Here is a 16774-nt window from a genome sequence, read left to right as displayed (position 1 = left end):
AACGCACAAAGATGGAACCTAAATGGAGTTTGGGATTTTTGTTGGGTATGAAACAGTTATATATTGTTAATTTCTTAGAGCTATTAATGAGAGATAAGGCTACAACTTATTAGTTTTCATTATAAGTGAATTAACATTCCCAGCATTAGGGGAAGACATAAAGCAGTTGGAAAACAAGTTTAGTTGTAATGAATTATCATTGATCCTTAGACTAAACTAAAAGTTCAAGGGTTAGTTCATTTACAAAGAATATAGAAAGAATTACCAGACATGTTCACTGACCAAACTATAGTGACTAAGTCACGTACCAACTGTTGATGCTCTAATTTATGTCCCAGAAGGACAAAAGCATATTGATAATGAGTCTAATGCACACATCTAGAGTGGTAGACCAATCGGTTCCAAAGGTAAAATTTTCTTGAAAATTGAAACAAGTAATAATGATGGTCAAGTCGAGGTACAATAAAAAGGTCTCTTGAAAGACATTAGACATGATGGTTCTTGAAAAACCTGAGGTACCTGAAAACAAAGAGCTCTCAGTAAATTATATTGTATCATGTCTACAAAAATATATGGAATAAAAATAAAGTCGGCGTCGTTATACTTATATGTGTGTGTGTGTGTGTGTGTTTAAGTTCATGAGAAATGAGATTACTGCGAGAAATGAATATAGGCCACTAGTTTTATTTTAGGTTTTATATGTTTAATAAATGAAAAAAATGTAAATGCAACAATAAATGCATTCTCTTTCTTTAATTAATACAACTAATATAACCATAATAAATCACTCTCTAATTATGGATACACATATCCTATACGTGTGTAGGTTATATGTTTTTCGTGTGTAGGTAATATGTTTTCTTATTCTTAGAACAATTGTATGTTATATGTTTTTGTATGTTGTATATTTTTATTGACATTTAATGCTAACATATGTAAGATAGTATTTGGTATTATTAATCACAATGTACATACGTGTTGATGGATATTGATATATTGAGTTGGAAGAAATTAGTTTTGGATAGAAAAAAAATTTAATGTATGAATAAATTGTATTTGTGTATGATAAAATTTTTTAGTGTAGGTTATGTGTTTTTCGTGTGTAGGTTATACGTTTTCGTGTGCGTGTGTAGTAATGATGCCGAATTTTGTGTGTCGGTTATATGTTTTTGTGTGTAGGTTATATGTTTTCTTAATTCTTAGAACAAGTATAGGTTATATGTTTTTGTGTAGGTTGTGTACTTTTTTGTTGATATTTAACGCAAACACGTGTAAGATACTTTTTTGTACTATTCATCATAATATAACTACGTGTTGATGGATATTAATATATTGGGTATTGGGTTGGAAGAAATTGCTTTTGAATAGAAAGAAATTTTAATGTATGAATAAATTGTACTTGTGTAGAATAAAAATTCAAGAGAGAAAATATAAAGTAATAAAAATAAATGAATTCTTAATGTTTTTCAGTTATAACTTAACAAATGAAAACCAATGATAAGTATCATAAATAATAAAAATAACCTTTCATAAAAATCGAAAAATTAAAACGGGTCGAATTTCGGGTTTGGAAATTGACAGATGTCACATGCGAGTTCTTACACATGTCGGTGGACTCAATTAGGCAGTGGACCGGTATGCATAGGCTGTAAATGAAACTTAATAACACCTTGTTCATATTCGTTTGTTAATATTTATCGAACAAGCAAACGTTTTACGAATCATAACCTAACAAAATTTCTTGTTCTTGTTTGTACAATAAGGAAATGAACATATTCGTAAAGAAAATTTTAAGATGTTGCAATTTGGTAATGCACATATGATAAGTTGCTCTAGTGTCAATAATCCATTTAGTATTCATAGATGTAAAGTTATAAGCCATTATACTTGCAAAGTTGTTATAATGAAATATTAGTAGTTGGTTGTTTGCTAGTCTTTAGCCAATTGATTGTGTTGCAAAAGTTGAATCAACTCATTGTACCGTGTAAGTTTGATATAAGGTGTATTTGTTGATGTGTCTCGAGGCATAGCACAAGCAAAAGGATTAGTGTTGTGATGACCATTCATATCTCCTTCATCACATGCCATATTAGCATTTGTACACTTAGATTTTGTAAACTTAAAATCTTTGGGAAATCCTATAACACTTGCTAGCAGAATGACCATTTCTTTTGCAATGTGTAAGAAAAAAACAACACCTTCTAGTTATCATTTTGGCCAAACTGATTGTTTTGAACTTGAGAATAGACATTCATTAATGCATATTCAAAAGAGAAATTAAGCACAACATGTATTTATTTTTGTTTTTCATCTTGAATGATAAGTGTGTATGCTTGATTGATAGAAGGTAAATGTAACATCCCCAAAGTTTCGGTCTCAAATTTAGCAAATTTATAAAGATGGAGGACCAAGAATATACATAAGATAAGTAATGGGCAAATGAGATAAAAGTATCCCATGTTAAGGAAATAAAGAAACTTTATCCCACATGGATAGAGGAAAGGAAATTGAAGCTCTTTCTAAAAGAAAGTTTCCATAGTAATATTTTTATATGGCTAACCACTCTCAATAGTCCTTAACAGAGGGTACAAAGCACCTGATACGCACGCGCACGGGCTCGGGCGATGGGCGCAATGTGGCGCTTTGATGGCGTACTTTGCACTTCGCACACTTGCATCACCGCTTGAGAGCCGCATTAGTATTTTTGAACTATGGAAGATTTAATCAAGACGTGACGAGCTACCAAAGTCTAGGGACTAAAAACGGAAATTCTGGAAACTTTGCTACTTTGCGCGACGCGAAGGAATCGCCTTCTCTGTCTGCGCGCTACGCGAAGTAACGGTTAAGTAACCGTTTTGTTGAACGACACGTGGCAACACGTGGCAGGTCTAGTTGTCAAATCACTAGACCTATTAATCTACTTCGCGCGACGCGAAGTGATGCTTCACGCTACGCGAGAGACAAGAAACATCAAAAGCGGTTAGTTTTTCCTTCGCGCTACGCGAACGGCTAAAATGAACTTCTTCGCGTTACGCGAAGAAGCACATTTCAACCTATAAATAGGTGGCACTATGGTGAAATTCAATTCGTCCACTCACACTCACTCTACCTCGAAATACGTGCCATAATCCCAAAGTTCCGAAGTGTTCGTTATCTAGAAGTATGTGCAAGTAAAAGTGCTGCTCATATCAAGCTTAAGCATTTCGTATAGACAAGCCATATAAGGTAGAAGTTCTGCCCGATTATTTTATTATATATGGCTTAGACCCTAGTCAGCGGTATAGTCTATACCTTAATCAGATAATTAAGTGAATTATAGTTTTCATAAGACGAAGTTATAGATGGAATATTATTCTTTATTTTATATAAAGATATTTCTTATGAAAATTTGATATACATGTTTCTTCATGAAGAAGAAACGTAGCGTATAAATGTTAAACTTATGTTTTATAAAAAAAATTGACATCAAGGTAAAGGTTATGTAAATAGACTAAAGGTCTAAAGCTATATTGTAGATCTAGTTATTTATAAAATATTATTCTCATACTATAGGTCCGAGATAACCATCAAGCATACGTTAATGAGATACATTGATTATAACAAAAGGTGAATACGCTCAACCTTTTTATAGTATGAATATGTGTTACGACGTGAATACGTCTAATATTATTATCTTTTTAAATATATTTACTCTTTTAGATTATGGACGGTTATCCATATGTAAAGAGTTAGAAAAGTATTTACATGAGGGTTGGTTCAAATCCTCTAAAACGTTTTGATGCAAGGTAGTACTAAACACTTTGACTAAAATACACATGTGTCTAGATCCTTACATATATGATCTGTAGTGGGCACACTAACAGACATACTGACCATGAGGCAAGTGACTGTCTCTAGGGTGAGTGACCGTCCAATTAAGTGGTTTATACGTATGCTTAGTTCCGACGAGATGGGATTGAGACCCACCGAGTCGTTAAACGCTATTGGTATTGTGTCATAACAAATTATGAAAACCTTTTATCGAGTCAGCGTGTTCACTAGCATATAGCTGACGTATTTTTAAAAGTGTTTTCAGGTAATCAGGAGTAAGATGTGGAAGTGGATATGCCGGTGGAGATAGAAGATCACTATGCATAGAATACAGCTGATGGCTCAGCTAATTTTGTAAACGAAGCATATGTAAAACTTGTTTTTAAACACGTAATTTTGTAAAACAAAAAAAAGATTTTTAATTCCCTATGTTATGAAAGTAAATATTTTATTTAAACATTTTCCGTTACATAATCAAACTTTGATAAATTGACAGAATTGATACCAACTATTGGTCACACAGCTAGACCCTAAGGCCGGGTGTGATAGTAAAGGCTTCGTCATTAAAATAATACCTCTAACTATGTCATAGCAAGAATTTAGGTCCATTAAGAATTACATTAACCGTTGATCTTCATATTTTTTTTGCTATAAGACAAGCTGCTTCACATGTGCATGCAGGAATAACATTATAGGCCATTAACTCATCCCAATTTGTTTTTAAGTTTTGTAAAATATGATGCAATATCACAATTGCCTTGAACAATTTCATTGATATTCTTTTGAAGTTGATTAATCTTGTCTCCATCAGCTTGGCCAAAACGATCAAACAATTCTAACCATAATTGACAAGCATGTTCAACATACAAAACACTTCCACTAATATTTGGTGATAAAGTGTTTAATATCCATGATATAACCATATCATTACACCGATTCTATAGAGGAATTAAGAAGGATTAATAGGACGAGCGGATTCACCATTGATGAATGACAAATTGTTCGTTGCAGATAGTGCGATTGTCATAGCTCGTTTCACACACCAAACCAGTGCCAATCACGATATCCGGAATAAGTGTTGGGGTCGATTCGCTCTGATTTCCCTCCTGGCTCCTTATTTTGAGGCTATTCTTTATCACGGCTCCTCTTAGACTTTCCATGCAGTCGAGAAGGGATGTGCAGAGTCTTATTACGTTCAACGCCCAAAAATGGGGTGGGAGGTCCGACCAAGACTATAGTCGAGGGAGCCTTCTTCTTTCTAAAAGGAAAAGAAAGAAAAAAACTAGAAGGAAGAAAAAAGAGGAAAAAAACTGGGAGTTGGTGCCTATATAACTACTTATTTACTTACCAAGCCATCCTGGCAAGCTCCCCCAGTTTCCCCTTCCCCTAGGAGCACATCTGAGACTCAAAATATGAATTTCAAATAAAACCTAAAGGGTTTGGAAACTAAAATCATGCAAGGATGATAAGATGGATGCAAATATAGTGGATTTAATGAATCTAGTATGGTAGATGTGGTAGATGAACTGGAATTTGAATCAGACATGATTGTGAAGAAAAAAATAACCAGAAAAGGAATTCTAGAAATCGAAGAGCTTAAATACACAAAAAGAGAAATTGAAAGTAGAATTGAGAAATTGAATGCGACATTGAGAATAAGACCGAAAATGGAAATAAATTGATCAAAGAAGATGATCGATTTGATCTGTGATGATGACTAAAAAGTGATTAGAACTCGAATGGGAAAGATGGTAGTGGAAGATAAAGAAAAACAGTTTATACCATGTTAAGGTGGAAAAATAGAAATGATTTCATTCAATTCAAAACTATTACAAACTCTGTCTCCCATATATAAGATATAATAAGCTAACTAATAAACGAGCTGATAAATACATAAGGGTAAAAAGGTAAAAAAAAACATCAATGAATATAAATTATTATTTTTTTGAAATGCCAAATTTATAAAAGAAAATAAAAAAATCATTACAAGATGCAAGAGACCTCAAGATACAAGAAAACAAGCCACAACAACGACAAACAACTATCCCTACAAACAAGCTATATGTAAAAGTTATAGAATTAAAACGATAGTATTTCTCTCTTCTAGGCCATACTCCTCTTTCGATTACTCATTCAAAGAAAAGACATTACGTTAACGTCATTTATCGCTTTCATCATTAAGAATGACTTATTGTTGAACACCATATCATTCCTTGCCAACCAAATCACTCAACAAGTTACCATCACAATAGCTTGAATCACCTCGCCTTCCATCTTGTTCGTTGAGTTACAATGGATATTCAACTAGTTCTCTAACTAATTCAAAGGAGTTGAAATCTCTAATTATACCCATTCTAGAATAATGGCCCTATCTAACACAACCATCAAGTGCATGGAGGACTCCAACGCCCCGTCTTAGAAGCACACCTATTATCACCCACATTTACGCCTCTAACCATAAGTGCCTCTTTTGTTGCTACCCTATCTAATTGAAGTCTCCAAACGAAACAATTAACTTTAGCAGGAATGCATTTAAACCAATAATTACCTTCTACCAAATGATGATTTACATTATCCGCTTGCCATCTTAAGCTTTTCACTATATAATTCACTTTTCTGATCCATCTGCTTCCTTTCACAACCACACGTCCGACTTCTTTATAATTTCCACCTGATGCAAATAGATTTAACATTTTTCTCTCAAAGTTACTAGTAACATCAAACTTTCGGTTTGTTTATTGTTCCGTAACTTATCAAAAAGCTAAAAAGTGTAATAAGTTTTCATTAAAGTCAGTTTAAACGCGCTAAACCGAACTGAACCAAACCAAACCAAACCGAATTAGGTGTGAATGTATCTATACGTTCTCATTGCACCTCTAGAGCCATTTGTGCATCTTCTTCTCTCCTATTTAAGGCACACCTTCATCGTCTTCCTTCATTCTCAATTCTCAACGCAAGTAATCTTTTGCTGGTGTTTCGCTGATATATGGCAACATGAGGGAGGCTTTCAATGGTGATTCCACCGTTTGCGGTTGCCCTACACATGCATACATATGTGTGATGATGTCTGTAAGGATGTTTGAATCGGTAAATTTCAATAGCCATTGATATGCATATGTTGTGGATCGGTGTTACTTTAATTCACATCTTGATTCTATTCTGACCTAATTGACCTAATTTCTAATTAATCCTTCCTTTTGGCCAATTTTTAACTTCAAACATTGAGTGTATCAACCAAATTAAACTATAATACAGCTTTAAACACGAAAATGACTAATTAATTGGGGGCAGATATACCGGCATATCCAACGCCTACAACAGATAATAAATAAACATATTATCTTTCCCAAATATCTGTCATAGCAGGCTACATACACCAGGCACAATCCCATTATCACCTCCGCCAAGTGACAGGCAGAGTGGCATCTCTTGCAGCCGAATCATGATGCATTCGTTAGCATTTACTAAGCAAAACATGTGTAAGTTATAGTAAATATGAGTTAGCATTACCGAATTTCCATCTTGCCTGTACCAAAGCCAGTTCTGGATTTTCAACAAGAAAGTCTTCATCCTTTTGCACTCTGATTCCACCATTTTCACATTCACCGTTTCTGTTGTTTCTGGTTACCTTTTGCACATTCATTTATCTTAGAGCTTTTAAGTGTGTATATGTGCTGATTCCACCCTTAGGTACCGATGGGTGGAGTCATCAAGAACTTGAACAATGAGACGGTCCGATGGCCATGTAAGTGAACACACAGATCCAATAGAGAGTTTGTAGACCTGATAAGAATGTTAGTTGGTATATTTCACAAACATAAAACATCAACTGTAAATAACAGTATCTTTTGTAGTGCTTTACATGGGATTTCTAGATCTTCGCTGATTTCTCTAATTATGTTAGGAAATATATGCACCAACGGATATTAAAATAAACATGTGTACCTCCTTTTCATTTCACCAAAATGACCACAATAGTCATGTACACGCGTTCAATGAACATCATTACAGACATACCACGCGTATGTAAAGTGCAACTGTTAGTGGAGGAATCACCATTGTAACCCTCATGTTTTGCCATATATCTGTGAAACTCCCTGTAAAATCATTGGCCGATTTCTCCTCGGGCTCGGCTAGAATCCAGTTTCTCATGGTGAAAGTGTACAGAAAGAATTCAGAGGAGGGTCGCACATACATTAAGGATATGCCTTAAATAGAAGAAGGTGCGAGCTTTGGCTGAAGATGCTGACATGGCTTTAGCGGTGGAAAATAGTGGTGCATGGAGTAAACTGCTAAAATGGGCAACTTGGCAAATCGACCAACAATGACGTTGACAACGTTCAAATCACTTATTATTTCTGATTAAGGTAATGAATCTTGAATATCTTCATTAATTGAATTTTAAATTCATATATTGTTAATATAGTATCGTTTCTTTGTGCATGCTAATCACATATAGATTTTAATCAGTTTAATGGTGTGCTAACATTAATGGTAGTGAATCTGAGGGTGAAATTATAAATAAAAAAGTTTACAATGACTTGATGGAATCTTGTCGTAATGGAGAAGTTTCTTTGCATTATTTCAACGCTCACATAAGGGTTGAGTAATATATATCTATTTTTGGTTGATATTAATGTGTTATCACATGATTATTTTGCCTTCATGCCATATTACACCATCAAAGGTTTGATTTCTCTTCTTATTTGGCAGCTGTTAATTCGAGTGATCTTATCATCAACGTCTTAGACACGTAAGTAGGTGATAAGGAATACTACATGCATCTTTCTCATACCATTAGATATTTTAGTCTTTAGGAGATTAATATGTAACTATGGGTATGCTTGATATTGAAAGTGAACTACTTTTCTAAAGAATATGTACTTAATTGAGATATTGTTCATGATTGATAGTAGACATATATAGATTCCTACTAAAAAGATTGTTAATACAAGTTATATGAGTCTATGTTGTTTCAATCTACTTTCTAATCTTCTGCTCAAATGAATATAATTTATGTAAAGCTTCCATCTTTTTGGGTAATTTTATTTTTTTTGTTTCCTTGATCCTTTTCTATTTTCCTTTTAATATTGATTAGTTTTGGTTCCTCTTTTATGCACTTCATTCTACGGAGAATTTTATCTATGACTTTATACCTATTGTAATAAAGTACTTTGATGTAAGTTAGATGTTTTAGTAGTATCTCAATGGTTACCTTGTGGACTAAAATCAACCCCACTAGCAAATAGGCAACATTTGCTTGATAAACTCAACAAAAACACATAAAATTTAGTTATAATTGCTTATATGTGTATGGTTAATGATCGACGTTATTAGTAGCATTTGCTTGAAATTGCCGAAATAGAAAGAAGCATTGTTATCTTAGGAATAGGCAAAGGGGTACTTATAATTGCTTATTTTTGAGTTTATGTACTTGTATCAATATTTTGCGTGACTGCTAAATGTTTGATGTGTGACGTAAAGCAAAGGGGTAGACGAATCCACTTTACGTCCACACCGTTGTACAAGCTTCTTTGGTACTGCTTGAAAGTTGAAACATGTCAGGTTGGTTTGGAACGACCTTAAACATTTTTCTTAAATCAATTATAGATATTTAATGTGTTAAATATGATTCAAAAAAACCTGTGTTATTACAATATTCAGTTATTCATCTTAGTTTCTTGTATCAGAGCATGTTAGGAGGGTTTTACACATTTGAGATGTTCAATCCACTCGACCCATTTTTGTTTTAGCTCAACTTAATTAGTGATATAACATAACCCAACCTATATTTGTGTAAACGGGTCGGAATTCTTAAATAGCTTAATAGTTTGGTAGTTCTTCAGCTTGGGCAAAGAAGGTAGAGTAATATTTGCCATGACAATACATTTAATGTTGCCACTGGTATGCCAAAACACTAGATAACAAATCTCTAATCTTCTTATCTGTTACACAGTCACTTTTTCAATACATTGTTGCAGGGTTACTTCAACAGACTATTTTGTTATCATATACACTTTTTCTAAGGATGTGAACGAGTCGAGCCACTCGTGATTTACTTGAGATCCACTCACTAAAAGCTCAAATTGCGCCGAGCTTAAACGAGCCCGAGCCCGAACGTCACATATTGAGTTTGACTAGTATTGCAAGTCTAAACCAACCTTATTTAGTATAAATATAGTATTTCTTATTTATATAATAAAATATACAATTACATGAAATTATGAAAAGAAAACTAAGTAATATATTTTTTGTCATAAATAAAATTATAATTATAAATTTATATAAAAATAATTATATGTGTATATAAGTTAAATTATTAATTATTTAATAAACAATGAGGTCGAGTTTGAGACATAGAGCTTGAAGTGAATCGAGTTAAAACTCGCACTCTCAGCTCGGCTTGGCTCGCATACATCCCTACATCCCTATGTTGTTCTGGGGTACTCTGCTTATGTTTAGCATTTCCTACCAACAATGTTAAATGTTAATAGTGGTAACCAACCTTTATAAGATATCTGCATATAAGTTTATGAAATTCTATCTATTTCGCCTTTGAAATAACTTAATTACCACTAGTGATTGACGAGAGGGCACATTTAAAATTTATGGGATTTGTTTTTCATTCATCTTTTTATTCATCAAAGGTTTGTTATTTGGTCTAGCAATTTACCGGTTTTTCATATGAAGATGGTTTAAATGGACTTAACTAAACCAGTTATGTAGCTTGATAATATATGTATTTTTGCGCAAATATTTACGACTGCGTCGTATTAACTACCTATTAGTAGTTGTTCTTATGGATCTGGTCTCAATAAACATTAGGGGGATTGGGGACCATTTTAAATCTGGCTGGATCAGCTTGGTCAGACTAGAAAATTTGTGTTTTTTCATTTGCATTCAGGAGACTCAGTTTTCGGATGGGTCTAAAATCAATGTCAAATGATTATGGAAAAAATGAACTGTAAAGTATGATCGGGTGAATTCCAATGGTAGATCAGGTGGACTTGTCTGTTTGGGACTCATCTAGGTTCACGGTGTTAATACCGTCAAGGAACAAATTTTCTTGTTATATGTGGACAATGGCCTGGAGAAAACCAAGTGATAAACATGTATCCCCCCCCCCCCCTCCTCCAAATGACATGGTGCAAAAGAAGTCTTTGGCAGGAAATTATTGACTTAAAAACGAGTTTGTGAGGATGGTGGATTATTGCGGTGGAATTTCATGAAGTTAGGTGTGAACAAGATAGACATAATACGGAATTCGTTCAATCAGGAGCGGATGCGTTCAATGGACTAATATTAGAAGCCAATCTTCAGTTCTTCACGAGTACAACATGGATGGTATGAAATTACGCTGGTAGGAGACCTCGATTTAGCAAAACAGATCGATTTTTGTGTGCAGGTCATTTCTCTCACATTCGCCTGATGCATCTCTCCATGCACATCCATGACTCTGGTCGGACCATAGTCCGCTCACGCTTGTTACCTCGGCGTCCAACTATGGGCCGATCCGGTTAAAATGTTTCTCCTCGTGGTTAAGAATTTCCAGATTTCGGGAGGTGGTAATTCAGATATTACAGGAGCCTGCTGAAGAGGGGTTGGTGGATAAAGTATTGGCTGCCAAGCTTAAAATTATATCTGGGAATAAAAGACTGGTTTCGAGTATGGAAGTAGGCGTAGATGGCTAAAATAATAGAGAAAATTCACACCTGTGAAAAATTTGATCGGCTTGCCGAGTTGAGAGAACTCTCAGAGGAAGAGCTGAACACTTGGGGGTGTTTGTTTAGCTCTGAATGGAATCATTCAGAGCTTAAGGTCTGATTCGGTCATATGCATGTGTGTTTGGTTTGTTATAATAAAACCTCGTAATGGTTCAGTAAACATCTGAACCATTTAGCTTCAAAATATTGCTGAGCCATTTAGAGCAGACAAGATCCACGACTCTTCACCTTCACCACCCATCTTCATCAGGATCTTCACCTCCGTACTGTCGACCACCACCGCCAATTCCATCCTCATCGATCATCACCTTCATCACACCACGTCTTTTTCTGCTTCATCGATTCCATCTTCATCCCTAACCAGGTTAAATTTCTATTTTTGATTCAATCAATTCCATCCTCAACTGATTTAAGAATCGATTCAGATTTAACTGATTTCGTATTTCTATTTAATCGATTGTTTGATTCAATCAATTAAGTTTAACAAAATCTGATTGTTTGATTCAAACGAATTAAGTTTAGTTCAGTCAGAATGGGTTGATCTAAAGCAGGTTCACTTTGGTGTATAAACCACTTCTGGGGTGATTTCACATTCCATCAATCTATTGGTGTTTTACACTATATTTAAAGTTGAATGTGTAAATTTCTTGAGTTATGAATGTGTAAATTTATGTGTGAATTGTGTCACCAGATGAGTTTTTTTTTTTTTTTTTAAATGGGTACTGATTTCATGCTTTCAAAAAAAAATAGTTACCTAGTGTTTTTTGGTATTGACATGTTTTTTTATGCTGTTTTCAAACGGGCTTGCTGTATTCTTTTTGTTTCAACTTTTTTGATATTTTTCAAACATTGCTAACGGGCTGATTTTGAAAACATGCACATCCCCACGGTAATACCCAGTTTAATTTTTCTAACAAGATAAAGTTATGGGGGTTCACGGTTCGGTTTAAAACCGAGAAACCGCCCAATAATACTGTTGTGGGCAAGCCTTAAAAATGAACACCAAGTTTTATCTCTTCGTGTATATTTTTCGTGTTGTATATGCAGGTGTGGATGTCATATTAATTACATTAGTAGAACGCTTTGTTTCCTGATGTCTACTTTGGCTATGACAAGGTTTGCTGTCTTTAAAATGCATTTTGTAATGATTCTTTCCTATATGTATTACATCTGGGATGTCTTACTAGAATGGATTTAATAGATTTTACATGCCATGTATTACTTTGGTAACTTACGCTAATACTTGTTGCCAAATTTTTGTATTGTTCGTCCTATGCCGCTGGCTACATGTTTAAATGGAGCTAATCGTTGCAGACTTCGGCATCGGATCCAACCTTTGATTTTGTATATGAAAGTGTTTGGTCGATTGTATTCTAAAGTTGCTAGTTGAATAACCGGCCATTATGGTTCTCATGTATCTATATAATTTGTTTCTTTATGTATAACATTTGCATTGAGAAATGTTTCATTTCTATTGCATATAATAAATTATTTCATAATTCATACAAGACATTTTTGCATCATCCCAAATTAGTATTTTTTTTATGTTAATGTATGTATTATAATTGATCATAATAAAATTAGTATTTTTATGTTAATGTATGCATTATAATTGATCATAATGAGGTGTTTAATGAATGGCTTATGATTATGATATCAGACACCTTTACTAGTATGGTGGTTTTTTGCTTCATATTTGAGACTTTGAAGGTGTCTTTACATCAGATGATCATATGTTTGTTTTAGAATGCCAGACAACAAGAGCGTAGCAGGTTGGTTTAGAGGTGGACAACAAAACCGGTTCCTGGAACCGGTTCGACGGAACCGAACCGGAACCGAACCGGTTCCTACCCGTTTTTCGTAGGAACCGGTTCGGTTCCGTTTCAACCCGACGATCCGGAACCGGTTTGACATATTTGGAGGTGGACCGGGTAGGAACCGGAACCGAACCGGAACCGGTTCTGGAACCGGTTCGACCGGAACCGGTTCGGAACCGGTTATAGCCGTTGGAGTGGTTCTAGCCGTTGGGAAACGGTTTTATGGCCGTTTTTTGACCGTTGGGGTCAAAAATGGCCGTTTTTTTGGCTCCCCAAACACCCCACTACTAGTATAAATAGGTATTTGGTGTAATGGGTTCATCACAACACTCAAAACGCAAACCCGAACGCAAAAAAATACAAAAAAACGCTATTACAACGTTCTGAGTTCTCTAATCTCTTGTTTTCTCTTCTTCTATATTCATATTTGTTGTTATGGCTGCCTCACAATCATCGGTTGGTCAAGGTTCCACCGCCGGACCAAGTTTCGTTCGTATTGTACCTCATAATCGTAATCAAGAGATTTGGTGCAATTGGGATTTGGTTGAATTGAGTGACCATTCATTGAAGGCTCGGTGCAAGTTTTGTGGGATTTATTTAAACCCACTTTCGAATTCAAATTTGAAGAAACACATCGAAAGACCGTATTGCAGGGCGTTGAAACAGAACGTCGAGTCGCAACAAACGCAAATGGATAGTGAAGGCGGAATATTTACATACCAAATTGATCGAGTTCAAGATCGTATGGCGAAGTTTGTGATTCAAGAAGCTTTGCCGTTTAGCCACTTCGACAACCCTCGCTTAACCGCCATGATTCGAGATACGCTTCAACCACAATACACTCACGTAAGTCGTCATACTCTTAAACGTTATTGTTTGAAATTGTGGAAGAAGGCCAAAGAGGTACTAATTGCATATTTTGAAAATATAAATACGGGAATAAACTTAACTACTGATGTTTGGTCGGCTCCACATGGTCTACCCGAATCTTATCTTTGTGTCACCGCTCATTGGGTAGACCCGTCATCGTGGGAAATGATGAAACGCACCATTGCTTTCGAACTCTTTGAGTATCCACATACGGGAGATAATTTGTTTGAAATTTTAGATTATGTTATAAAAACTTATAAACTAGAAAATAAAATATTTTCAATTGCATTTGATAACGCGTCGAATAATACATCGGCGGTTGATAAATTAAAATTAAAATATACGCCGATTTGCAATGGTGTATTTTTTCACTCAAGGTGTGTTGCACATATCATTAATTTAATCGTGCAAGACGGACTTGCTTCGGATGAGGTTACATCGGTTATAAACGATTTTAGAGTAATGCTACATGAAGTTTTTAAGAAAAGTAAAAAAAGACAAATGGATTATAGAAAATTTTGTAAAGATACGGGAAGAAAAGCTTTGGGAGCTAATTGGGATGTACCTCATCGATGGAATTCCACTTGCATAATGTTTCAAAGTGCTTTGAAACAAAGAGACACTTTACAAATGTTTCATTCTAGTCTTGCCGAGAATGATTTGGCAATCCCCTTTTCAAATGAGAAATGGGAAATTATCAATGACTTATCGACTTTTCTTGAAGTTTTTAAAACATCAACTACGAAACTATCGGGAACGTATTATCCGACAAGTCCCTTGGTTCTTTCGGAGTTATTTTTAATCGTTAACAATCTTAAAGAATTTGAAAATAAAAGTCCAATGTTTTCAAACATCATATTACCAATGAAGTTTAAATTAAAAAAATACTTTCTTGAATTGCCACCGATTTTTACTTGCGCCGCCGCTTTAAACCCAATGTTAAATGTTACGGGGGTTGAATGTGTGATAGACGAAATTTTTTCAGCCTTAGATATGCATGAAGTTGACCCAAACTTTTCAACAGAGGCACAAAATGATTTTAACTTGAATTTTAAATTTATGTATGACTTTTATATAAATAAATATGGGTCAAACATACACATGCCTACGCCGGGGGGGTCTTCATCAAGTTCAAGTGCTCCTAGAGTACGAGACCCCATGATTAGCCTTATGAACACCGTTCGCAACGTAACGGCTAAAAAACAAAGGGGTAACACCCCTTCAAGCGAACTAGGAAGGTATAGTGCATATGATTTCTCTACCGGTTTATCCGAAGAGGAATATGGCACTTTTGATGTTTTGGCTTGGTGGAAGGTAAAGGAAACCGAGTTTCCGATTCTTGCCACCATGGCCCGTGATTTACTAACCGCCCAAGCTTCTACGGTAGCTTCGGAATCTGCTTTTTCTCTTAGTGGCAGGGTAATATCGGTGAGAAGAACAAGACTGAATTCGGAGTCGGTGGAGATGTGCATTTGCTTGAAGGATCACTTGGACTCAATCGATCGTGTTCAACACGTAACCACTCTGGAAGACGAAAAACCACTTGATGTTCGAGTGCACGACGAACAAGAAGGCGTTTCTACAAGTAATTCTGATGAATAAGTCGCCACTCAATAATTACGACGAACAAGAAGGCTTTTATAGAAATAATATGTCACAACTTTATATTTATAAGTTTAATGTTTTGTTAGTTTGTTTTTGAATATTTTAAAACATGTAACCTTTTTTTTTTGAACTTCTTAAAGTAAATAAAATGAATTTTATGTTAATTGTTTTTTTTATTTAACATGTTATACAAATACGAGCAGCGGAAACGAAAAACGAAAAAAAAAATTATTTTTTACACTGTAACAGGTTGGAACCGGTTACAGTGTAAGAACCGGTTTAGGAACCGGTCAGAACCGGTTCCACCGGTTCCGGGTCCGAGGGTTGGGGAACCGGTTCGGTTCCCTAACCGGTTCGAACATGGAATCGGTTTAAACAGTGATGTTGACTAATGGAACCGGTTCTGAACCGGTTCCGGTTCCTTTGACCAACCCGATTTGATCACCTATAGGTTGGTTGTGTAACAAGTCTAAAATGTTGGCTTTTTCTAAGGGTTTGTGAGTTAGCCCGTTTCATACGCACACAGCGCAACACGTGTGCTCTTAGTACTAGTTAAAGTTTTAATTTGTATTTTGATTTTAGTGGGGTTCAATGTATTTTGAAGGATTTATGTGTAATATGTTTTGTATTTACCTTTTATAATTATTCACCGAGTTCTAACCAAACAGATACATTTCATTCAGCACAAAATAGTTTAGAGTGGTAAAATAGTCATTTTCCATAGTTATTCACAGGTCCACAGACTTAACTGGTTCAGCACTTACTGGCTTAGAGCCTTTTAACCATTCAGACCTCTCTTACTAATTCAGCACTTAATAATTCAGCGCTTGCCAAACAGCCGCTTGGTCAAACGATAAGCGTACTCAAAGAATTGGAGCTTTTGAAGCCGGATGATCTACGGTTGAAACCCTGATAAATTAGTGGGCTTTAGAAGGGGATGAGAACTCC

The sequence above is a fragment of the Bidens hawaiensis genome, unplaced genomic scaffold (assembly GCF_021521415.1).
Source record: "Bidens hawaiensis isolate Kalapana, Puna unplaced genomic scaffold, B.hawaiensis_p1.1 tig00004839_1, whole genome shotgun sequence".
NCBI classification, from domain to species: domain Eukaryota; kingdom Viridiplantae; phylum Streptophyta; class Magnoliopsida; order Asterales; family Asteraceae; genus Bidens; species Bidens hawaiensis.
Note: the sequence above shows the minus strand (reverse complement) of the source record.